We start from the raw sequence: 8822 nt of genomic DNA on the forward strand, positions 1-8822 counted from the left end.
ATAATAAACTGAACCTAATTCACTGTGTGCCTTTAAACTGAATTACCGCTGAATAAACAAAGTAAATTGAAATGTACTGAACAAGTTGAAGTGCTGATGGAAAAATATAACAAAAGCAAAACTTTTCTGCTCGACCTAATCTTTCTGAAAGCCTTAAATCCTTTTTCAAAGTAATATTCTTTCTTTAAGGGACACAGCACACGATCAAGGCGTTATTTACACAGATTGGACATTCTGCACTAATAACGGTCACGCAGTGAGGAACATTCACTGGTTTCATTAGCTGCACATGAGTTGCTGCAGTTATAATAAAGCATGCATCTGCGTTAGCCTCTGATTGCTGTTCTCTGCTCTGCATCCAATTTCATGACGGACGTTACAGCCTAATAACCCATATTAGCTATAATCTGCTTTTGTTGGTTGCTTCTCGGTTTTAGTCAGGTGAAACTAGCAACTATTAAGAAGGTAGGTTATTTTTCAGAAAGGGTTTTTAACAAATAAGACAGATTGTGTGCTTGTAACATGAATGCTATGGGCTAAAAATAAACTCTGTCACTTTTATCAAAGCTATAGAAGCACACTGAATGTCAAAAAGTTTTTATTTTGCAATAAACCTCCAAGCTTACAGTCAGCACCTCAGCAAGAGAGGAAAAAGCAAGGACATGGCACATGTAAAAGCAGATGACTGTGCACTAATAGGCCTCTAAAGCCTTGTTATAAATAGTAAAAGCGTTAAATAGCTGCAAGGCTCAAGAACTCACCCACACACGCGCTAGGCATAAGGACAAGAAATCGTTGCCCTTAAGTATTTTGCACTGTGACATAGAGCATAACCTCTGGATAATTAGCTATTTTAATCTGTTTCTAGAGCACAAACACCAGTGGTGTCAGCTGCAGGCAGCATGGACAACATATTCTGAAAGCAGCGCGTGCCGTTAGCTTCTCCAACCTAAAAAGATGGATTTGAAACTAAAGTAGAGCCGTTAAGAAGCTAAAGAGTTTTCTTACTATTATCTATAATTTGACTGGGTAATGCTGAGTAGCATAAATATAAGATCTAGTATTGAAGTCAGGCTGTCATTATCTTATACATATTTGGAGCAAACAGTTTTGAGAATAAAAGACGCTCAGGAATTTAAAGCTACTCAAACTTACAGATACACAAGTTAAGACAAACCCCAGCTACTAAGGCTAATAGCAGATCTAGCTAAGCATTAGTACAAGCTAACAATAACTCTGCCTAATGAGTGCTCCATTTTCCATCTACTCCATTTTATCTACTAAAGATACAAGTTTATGGACACACGCTAGTCAAACATTTTACAAACTAACAGCCATACAAGCTAACTGCTACACAGGCTAGCCTTGCTAGCTAAGTAAGCGGCTGTACATGCCATTAGCTACACATTATTGGAATGATCTGAGTTTTGGGAATAAAGAATGCTCAGGATTTTAACATCAATTTAATGGCCACTGAATCTTAAAGGAACTCCAACTTACAGATATACAAGTTAAGACAAACCATAGCTACTAATGCTAATGGCTAACTCTAGCTAACAGTTACACAAGCTAACAGTACAAACTGACAGAAACTCTGGGTAATGGTTGCTCCGTTTTCCATCTATTCACTGTGTGCAGTTTATAAACATAACATAAGAAACAAGTTAATAGATAAACATTAGCTAAAGGTTTTACAAACTAACAATCATACAAGCTAGCTGCACCTCTGTCCAGCTTTGCTAGTTAAGCACAAGCCATTAGCCACACATTTTTGAAGCAATCTCTGTTTTGTAAATAAAGGACACTCAGGAATTTAACATGACTTTAATGACCACTAAATGTTAAAGCTACAACTTACAGATACAGCATGTCTAGCTAACGGTTACAGAAGCTAGCATTAAAACAATCTAACAGGTACTCTGGATAATGATCACTCCATTTTCATATGTTCCCTGTGTTCATTTTATCCACTCAAGATACAAGTTAATGGACACATGCTAGCCAAAGGCTTGACAAACTAACAGTCAGACAAGCTAGCTGCTACTCAGGTTAGCTTTGTTATTTGGAGCAATCTCAGTTTTGGGAATAAGAGATGCTTGGAAATTTAAGTTGAATCCCCACTGAATCTAAAAGCTAGTCCAAATCATAGATATACAAATTAAGACAAAACCCACCTACTAAATCTAATAGCGGCATTAACTAACAGTTACCCAAGCTACCATTAGTATAAGCTAACACCAACTCTAGCTAATGATTGCTCCATTTTCAAGTTTGTGGATACATGCTAGCCAAAAGTTCTTGCTAAGTATTTTTATCTACTTTCTAGTGCAAATATTTTAGTACACCTGAAATAAGTAATTTATTAGTACTTTTAAAAATCAATATTAATTAATTATTTATGAAATAAGCTTTTTTTTTTTTTTTTTTTAATCTCACGGAAAAGTTAATTCTAAGTTATTTTTTTCTTACTTCAACCAAAAACTAAACCAAAATTACTTTAACACTTTTAATATCTCCTCATACGGAGCAGTTAAAATATTTCTGTCTAAAACTACCCAATGATACCCATTCCAACGATAAAGTGGATAATTCTCAGTAATAAATGCTTTCATTTCAGTAATTGTCCTCAAACTTACTTTTACCTCCCAGTGAGCAAGCTGAAATTGCATTTCAGGCCTGATTGATAATTAATTAAACGAGGGCAGTCCGCATCAGGACGGTCACACTGCGACCCTGCGCCATTATTTACTCCTGACTATGGAGATGTCGGCAGTCCCATATGAGTCCACATGATTGCGGACAAGAGAAGAAGAAGCAGTGGTGCTGTGAAACGGAGCCCGCCTCACGCTGAGGCAATTGAGTCAGGAAATGGGGGTCGGTGTGGGGTCATGGCATCCAAACTCAGCAATCTGAAGATTTTGTGTTTTTCACAATCCCCTTACCCAATCGCCCTCTCCCGCTGTCTCCCTCCCTCTTTCCCTCTCTCACACAAACAACTGCAGTCCCGCCATGCCTCCCAGTCCTCCTGAGGTGAGAGTGTGATATCAACCAATCTGTTTCAGCCGCCCCCATAACCCCGACAGTCGCGGCCACGCCGCCCCCAGCCTTCCTGTTCCTGCCCAGTTTGCCACAGCGACACCAGAACCAACTGCTGGACTCCCAGAGGCTCCAGGGAGAGAAGGTGTTAAGTGAGCCGAGAAGGAAAGAAGCAGCAGAAAGAGAGTCCTTTACGACCCACGCCCATGTTTTTAAACTGAGTCATCTGGTATTGTCAATGTGATGAGGGTCGATGTAGATATAAAGAAAATTGGAGTAAATTTCCACCAAAAACACTTGGAAATTTTGAGATTATTATTTGAAATTTTGTAGTAGGAATTTGTACATCTCTGAGTTTGAAAAGCCAAAAATTTGTTTGAAAATCTCACAAATTTTGAAAGTAATCTGAGATTTTCTAGGAAAAAACTTGGACATTTCTGAGTTTCAAGTTTAAAATTTTTTACAAAACCCCTGAAATTTTATATATAATCTAAAAAATTTTATAGAAAAACATGTAAATTTAAGAGTTTGAAATTTGCTAGGAAAAAATCTGATATGTCTGAGATCCAAAGTTCAGAAATTTGCTAGGAACTCCTCACCTTCCGAATTATTATTATTTTTTTAGATTAATCTTAGAATTTTTGGAGAAACATTTATGAAATTTCTGAGCTGCAAAAGTCAAAAATTTGCTTGAAAAAAATCAGAAGTTGAACATGGTCAACTTTTGGAAATGTTCAAGGTTTTTCAATTTGGAAATTTCTGAGTTTCAAAAGTTGAAAATGTATGACTTCTGAAAATGTTCAAGTTGTTTCTAGAAATTTTTAGAGATTATTCTCAAAATTTTAGCAAACTTTACACTCAGACATTTCCTGTCTTTTTTTCTTGAAAATTTCTGATTAATCTAAAAGTTTCTGCGTTTTTTCTAACAAATTTTTTGATTTAGTGTTGTAGTTTGGCCGCCACTCACCAGAGGGCGCTGCGGGTCATACGTACGGAGCCCCTGAGACAGGATTAAAGATGGCGGTGGATACGTTCAACAACGGTAAAAGGAAAGTGCGGTGCGGGATGCTAAACGCACTTTAAGCGGTTCTGTTTTAAAATATAAACACTCGAAACGTTCCTTAAGTTTCACCTCAATAAAGTTTTATCCATTCGAGCTAAGAAGGCGAGGATATGATGACAGAAAAGCGGAAGGATAAAGGAGAAAACTTGTTACACGATGGGATAAAACATGATGCTAATCAATATTGATATCCACGGCTGTCTTACTTCACGGAGAGAAGTTTTATTCCTTCAAGACCAACAGACAGCACTTCTGTATGAACATCTCTCTGTAAGTGTCTTACATATTTTATTAATTTCATATTTTATTTTCCTATTAACAGCTTAATAAGTTCTTGTTTTGCTATATTTTGTAAATATGTAACCTTAACTTGAGAACCACAATTTTGTGTTTATTCAGCCTGTATTTAAATCAACCGACAAAATAATGTTAAAATTTAATGTTTTTTGTTTTAATTCAGCATATTATGACAAATGTATGTTGTGGAAAGAGGGCCAGTCTTATTCATACAAGAGAAAACTCAGGTTTTTAAGTAAATGGTGGCTTATCAATTAATTATTAGTTGATCGATAAGGTCAGTCACTTAGATTTACTCATTAATCAATAATTTGCATCCCTAAAATGGCAGATTTATTAAAATTTCAGCATTAGACAGTTGGATTAGGTTTGACTGGAGATCAAATTTGCAGTATTTGTTACTCTTCCACCTGCTGCTAAGGTTTTTTTTTAAAAATCTTACAAGCAAAATGTCTATTTTTGAAAAATGTTGGAATTTTTCTTTTTTCTTTATTTCGAACAGACAGAAAAAACAATCAAGAAAAAAATAAAAATAAAATAGAACTTTAGAATAGAATTTTTCTGCTCTGTTTTTTCAGTAAATTCTTTTTTGAGTTTTTTGTACTCCAAATAACAATCAGTTACTAAATCAGTTGATGATTATTCACATAATCCGATTAATCGTTTTAGCCCTAATTGATCAATCTACAGTCGAAAAGCAGAATCTACTTGAAGGCTTTCTCTGGTGAGAATTGAAGCTGGTGTACTGTGTGTGTTTTCAGGTTAGCTTAGAGGAAATAAAAATGGCAGTGGCCAGCAGATGTGCTGGATAATATGTCAGAAACAGCAGTGGCCCCATCTCTTTCTGCTGCTTTCATTTCAAAGTGAAATGTGTGGAAACTCATCTGGCCAATGAGGCGAATTTTAAAGGCAAAAAGCTGCAACTACTTAGACGGCAGGCAGCCAGCGGGGCTAAAGAGGCATCCCATTCCTGCTGCTGTGAATTTCTACGAATTTTAACTCCAACTTCACTATCGCTTTTCCATAAGATGAGCAATTTTATTCTTTCTCCAGCTGCTTATAGGTTTAACAGCAGAGAATGCTTTGTTTTGCCTCTTCTTGAGTCAAGCACTCATTAAAGAAAACAACCTACTTGCTGAACTGAAACACAGAGAAAGAGGCAAAGATCAAACATATAATGTCTTGAAATAGAAAATTAAATATAATGAGTCTGCTATTTGCCACAAATAGAAGAGCATGTTTACGTTTTATAAAGCTATGTTGGCAATCTTCTGCAGTTCACAACCACGCAGGTTAGGTCTCCTTCACTAAGGACCCTGAAAGGCAACTTGAAATTTAAATGAATGCTGGAAACGTGAATATTTATTAGCCTCTAATTTTTGGTGTTAACCAAGATGTAAAATGTTTTAAATGTAGCATAGAGTGTACAAAAAACACAAAGAAGACTTCACACTGTTTAGCCAGGGCGGTAAAACATCAGCAGTGATCTTTCCAAACCATTTCAAGGAGACTTCTTATGCTAAATTCACTTTTTGCATTTTCATACTTCTTTTTGGGTTTCCACTACTTCTAAAAACAGCTCAGACGTGTAAAACAACAACAATAACCCCCCCCCCCCACTGAGATGTTGTTTTGGTAATAAATTAATGTTTTTTGGTGTCTGGGAAATGAGCCGTTTCAAAAACCTAATGTTACATTCCATGGGCACTGCGCCGTTACCTAGCAACCCCAACAGAGTTCTGCCCGTTACCTAGCAACCTCAGCAGAGTTCCGCCATTACCTAGCAACCCCAGCAGAGTTCTGCCCCTTACCTAGCCTTCAGTGTGAGATGTTTGGACACCCCTGACTTACTGCTTTCTTGTTGGTTGTGCAGGAGGCTCCACTTCTGCTTTTCATCTTTCCTCTTCCTTCAGTAAGTTTAAAACCCATCTGCCTTATTTTCTCAGACAGTGCTAATTATTTAAATGTAAAACGCCACTATAGCATTAATCACAATTTCCTCAACAGTTTGGAGCCAGTGTTTTCTGCGGTGTGGGCAGAAAATAAAAGAATTAAGAGCCCAGAAGGAGAAAAGCATGACAAATCGGGACATTGTTTGATTGCTCAGCAACATGCAGAGGAAAGCGGCGTTAGAGATTCTTAGATTTTGGGTGAAAGTAAAAAATATTTAACTGATGGAGCCATTGTTCAATATGCATAATTTATGTGGGTGAAACTTTAATAGAGGGAAATAAATTTTATGAAAAAAGTAAAGAAAATCCATTTGTCATCACTTTCTTCCATGAGGAAAATTTTAAATGTTAATCCGAAGTGTTATAATAGTTGATGGATCTGACAATAAACAGCTGTTCAATCCTGTGGTTTATAAAGTGAAAATGTTATTATTAAATTTGATTGTAACCAATGGACATTTTAGGGATTCTGCATTTTGGTATAAAAGGTTTCAAATTGTAGAGTTTGTTCCTGTTTTTATTTTCAGCTGATTCAAATAAGGCCAATTGCAACATTAGACCCTGCACTCCAAAAATTATTTGTTGGAAAATGTGCAAAGTGAAATTAGATAGAGCAATTATAATGTCATAACTTAATTAACCTGGTTCGGTTCAACAAAACCTTTTAGGGTTAATTTGATATTTTCACCGCGGCTATTTCTGATTCATGTTTAATTTGTCTGGTCAAATTAATTCTCTTTTTTGTACATGCTTTCAACAGTTATTACTATGACAGTTATGTTTGTTTGAATTCTCTTAACACTTCCAACAAAATTAACCCTGTTGCAAGACGATTGCCTTTTTGTGATTTTAGAGTTGCTGAATGAATCAGCAATCTGATTCATCCAGAGTTGCAAATCTAGACTATTTTGAAAAAGTCTAGGTCTGAACCAGTTATCGGGACCATTTAAATAGATTTCTTAAAAGTCTTTATGTCTTTTAAGGAAGACATAAAGAAACTGGACGTGGTTTGAATCAGTAAAGGTCAGCTTGGCGTCTCGTTTTCTCTTGAAAATGCTGTAAAAGCAGAGTTGGTGTTAAAAAGATGAAATCTGAAGGAGGTTTTTATTTATAAAGCCACTATATTAAAAAATATTCGTATAATCACACGGTATGTTTACTGTGTCCAAGAAAACACAAAATAAATAGAAATGTAAATTAATTTGGCTAACAAAAACAGTCTGAAATCAGCTACCAAATGGAAACAAGAATACTTAAACACACAAATTAAACAAACTGTTTAATTCAATTAGGTGGGTAGGTATGCACATTGGTTGATCGGTTGGAAGATTTGTAGGTAGGTAGACTGGTTGGTTGGTGGGAAAGAACATAGGCTGGTTGGTACGCAGATTGGTTGATTGGTAGGTAGATGAGTAAGTATGTAGATAGGTAAGTAGACTGGTTGGTTGATTGGTTGGTAGGTGGATTTGCAAGTAGGTTGGTTGTTGGGCAGGTGGGTCTGTCTGTCTGTCACATGACGAATTTCACCTTCTTGTTCGTTTGGTTAGAAAATGGTAAATGGACCTAACTTATATAGAACTTTTCCATTCATTTTGACCACTCAAAGGGCTTTACACTGGAGCCACATTCACCCATTCGCACTCAAACTCTCACACATTTATACACCGATATGCAGATCGGTAGGTAATTTGGGGTTAAGTGCCTTGCCCAAGGGCACATCGACATGAAGCAGGAGGAAGCTGGAATCGAACCTACAAGCTTTTGACCACAAGACAACTACTCTACCCACACAGCCACAGTCGCCCTGTATCACGCCGTTTGCCATTGATGAGTGGACTGTGGAGTGTTTTTTTCTTTTTACCGGTATTATCATGAATGATACGATATGGCCCATCAATACCCTTATGTGACCTGTATCTGACCTCTATCTGTACGGTCTGAACGGCCATGTCACATTTTATCAGATTTGTACATCATAATTCTGCTCAAGAAAAAGCCAGAAGCTGCAAATCTGGATGTAAACAATGGCTGAAAATTATGATTATGAATTTATGAAAGAAGTCTGTCACTGAAGCGCGTCATGTCAAAATCCCACCACGTTCAGCTTTGACCACATATCCAAACTTTCCTACAGAACCAGCAGTCAATGCACCATAAAAGGCTGTTGGTATTAGTTGTTTTTATTAACTTCCTTTGTCTTATGATTCTTGTGACGATAGTGTTGGCACCTGTAGCTGAATAAACTTTGAATTTGATCCCTGGGCTTCAACGTTGTTCTTCTGTGCATGCAGATTGCTTTACCCTGATTGTTGTCTGGCTTAAACAAGTATGCCTTTTTTATTTACCATTTAAGAAACCTCATCAGTTGTCTGCTAGTGGAATCTCCAACACCAAGCAATCAATTTAAAACCTTTTTTAATTAGTCGCATCAGTGCCTCTGATAAAAATATTCATTTCTGTGGCCCAGTAATCTG

The 8822-nt window shown here is 36.7% G+C and overlaps 1 long non-coding RNA gene across 1 annotated transcript; it reads left to right on the plus strand.

The window, feature by feature from the left end:
* Window positions 1-4020: 4020 nt before the first annotated feature.
* On the plus strand, window positions 4021-6849 carry LOC106925633 (uncharacterized). The gene is made up of 3 exons (XR_001419890.2): window positions 4021-4369; window positions 6270-6308; window positions 6404-6849. It is a non-coding gene; the product is annotated as an uncharacterized LOC106925633 (long non-coding RNA).
* Window positions 6850-8822: the final 1973 nt, after the last annotated feature.

This window comes from Poecilia mexicana, unplaced genomic scaffold (genome assembly GCF_051168715.1).
Source record: "Poecilia mexicana isolate PSO_F unplaced genomic scaffold, ASM5116871v1 scaffold_20, whole genome shotgun sequence".
NCBI lineage: Eukaryota > Metazoa > Chordata > Actinopteri > Cyprinodontiformes > Poeciliidae > Poecilia > Poecilia mexicana.